Raw genomic sequence first — 2,823 nt, 5'->3', positions numbered from 1 at the left:
TAAAAAAAATAAAAAATCGTTAAGGTAGTCAGTCAGCCTGAGAGAAAGTTCTACATACATGGAAACCAAAAGGTAGAATAAAATATAAGCAAGTGAGATGGGAATGGCTCAAGGGAGAACCTGGGGAAAGCTGAAGTGTTTGATCTATGTAAAGATCTTAATAGGAATTTTAAGCTGATGAGGCCAAAAGATTGAATAAACTCTCTCTGGGAACCTCTTACCATTTACTTGGTCATTTCATTGCCTTATATTCATGTCAAGACAGCTTAGTAATTAAATAAAAGAAGAGTGAGTACCTTGGAATCATAATTAATAATCACCTTTAATTTATTTATGAATAATATTATGTATCAGTTCGGTTGGCCATAGTGTCCAGGTCTGTGCTCAAACATTATTTTGAATTTCTGGATGATCCTTTGCCTGGGATTAATATTTAAATCTGGTGGGGGTGTGGGGGCACCTGGGGAACAGCAGTGAGTGGAAGCCATGGCCAAGGGCTTTCCTGGCTCCAACATAATTGCTGTGGGCTCCATTTTCTGGCGGTCCCAGGAGTTTGAGATAATTGTTGCTGCTGCCACCACCCACGTGGTCATCTCTTCCTCCTCTTGGACCAAGCTGGTCTCCATACTTCCACCTCTTCCTGGGCTGGGCTTGCAATGTTTTGTACCCTCTTCAAATTACTCCTTGTGCTGGCACCTCCTCATTCATCTCCTACACTGTACGTGGTGTAGAAACCAAGATGTTCAACCAAGTGATCTTCTGAGAAGCCAGACAGTCACTCTGGGAGCTGGGACACAGCCTCAGGACCACAGGGGAATGCACAGCTAGAAGGTTGGCTTTCACAAGTACAGTATACAAAAGACTTGCTAGGGCCATTATTGTTCCCCATGCAGTATATATGTACTGTGCATCTTGTGCTGCTCATACTTATCACCAGGAGAACATTCTGCCTACAGGCCTTCTCATCATAGGCCTCTTTCTAAGTGTCCACATTCCACTTTCCGGTGTGAATATATATATATATATATATATATATATATATATATATATATATATGGCACCTCTATATGACTATTATATTGATCAAAAGATTTATGGAGAATTATGGAAGATAGGAATGTTTGAATGAATATCTCTGCAGACAGATGAAGATGAACACAGCATTGAAATGCATTTGCCATATGTTATAAAGCCATGGAAAGCCATGAAGATGAGTTTACCATTATTCTTGTTTTGGTTGGAGCTCTGAGTGACTCAAAAGGACAGGAATTTGGAAAACTCTTCAGTAAATATATAGCAGCTCCTCATAATATCTTTGTCATTTCTTCTGATTTCTACCAGTGAGATCAGTTTCCCTTACAGTTACTATGATGAATCCCAGGAGGAGATTTATAGATCTTTTGACTATCTAGATAAAATGGGTATAAATATTATAGGACAGTTAGACCCTGTATCTTTTAGTGATTACTTGAAGAAATACCAAATGCTGTATGTGGAAGACATCCCATTGAGTGTTATTAAATGCTATCACAGAGCTCCAAAAGAATGCCCAGTCAAGCCAGTATAAAAACTGGCAAGATGGTGAGTTATGTAGCAAGGTTGCTCAAGGCCCAGTGAAGCTCTGAATCCTCAAGGATGCCACCTGTACTTATTCATTCTCTGCCCTTACCACGGTCCTGGTTTGAGGAGATTCTGAAACCTCAAACCAATAGAACTTTCTTCTCTTTTCTTTTTTTTTTTCAAGATTTTACTTATTTATTTTAGAGAGAGAGACAGAGTCAGCATGATCAGGAGCAGGAGCAGAGGAAGAGGGATAAGCGAACTTCTTGCTGAGCACAAAGCCCAATGCAGGACTCAATCCCTCAACCCTGGAGATCCTGACCTGAGCTGGAATCAATAATGGGATGTCTAGCCAACTAAGCCACTCAGGCATCCCTCTTCTCCTCTTTTCTAATAGATGTCCTTCCTTAATTTCAATTCATTAAAAAATGCTTTATAGTGAAGAGAGGATGGCATCAAAATATTTTGACCAAAAAAGAAGGCGTGACTGGGTAGTTAAAAGTCAGTTAAGTGTGGACTCTTAATTTTCCTTCAAGTAATGATCTCAGGATCATGAGATTGATCAAGCCCCAGGTCAGGCCCTGTGCTCAGTACAGAGTCTGCTTGAAATTCTCTCTTTCCCTCCTCCTCTACCCCTCCCCCACTCTCCCTTTCTCTAAATAAATAAATAAATCTTAAAAAAGTGGCAATGTAAAGGTCCAGTGGTGGCAAACGGTTTTCTGAAAGTGACTTATAAAGCATTTATCGTATCCCAAATTCGCACTCTTTGTAGAGTTGTGCACATATATTTCACTTTCTGAAGTTTTGCAAATTGTACACAAGCAAAAAGGATAAAAGCTTTTTAATAAAGAAATTGCTTTTATAAATGATCTTTATTGGAGTAAAATAATTGACTTGTTATAGTCAATTATTATCTATGTTGTACAACAGATCCCTTCTATTCTTGTTACTAGTAAAGGGTTACACAACTCAAAAATAATTTTAAATCTGTGGACTTTGAGTAAAACAAATTGCCTTTCATAATGTGGGTGCCCCTCATCCAATCAGGGGAAGTCTCACAAAGAACAAATGATTTACCTCCCCTGAACAAAACAGAATTCTGCTGACAGATGTCCTTCAGAATTTAACTACAACATAGGCTCTTCCCTGAATCTCCACCTTTATGGCCTTCAGAACCAAATTGCACATTTTGGTCTTACCACGCTCCATAATCATATGAGACAATTCGTGAAAATAAATCTTATTTATATTCGCATCCTGTTC

General features: G+C 38.9%; 1 pseudogene; it reads left to right on the top strand.

Annotated features, from left to right (window-relative positions):
• Positions 1 to 486: 486 nt before the first annotated feature.
• On the top strand, positions 487 to 1,625 carry LOC112931017 (protein MEMO1-like; annotated as a pseudogene).
• The last annotated feature ends 1,198 nt before the right edge of the window (positions 1,626 to 2,823 follow it).

Source organism: Vulpes vulpes, chromosome 4 (genome assembly GCF_048418805.1).
Source record: "Vulpes vulpes isolate BD-2025 chromosome 4, VulVul3, whole genome shotgun sequence".
Classification (NCBI taxonomy): Eukaryota; Metazoa; Chordata; class Mammalia; order Carnivora; family Canidae; genus Vulpes; species Vulpes vulpes.
This window is presented reverse-complemented; position numbering and strand designations above follow the sequence as displayed.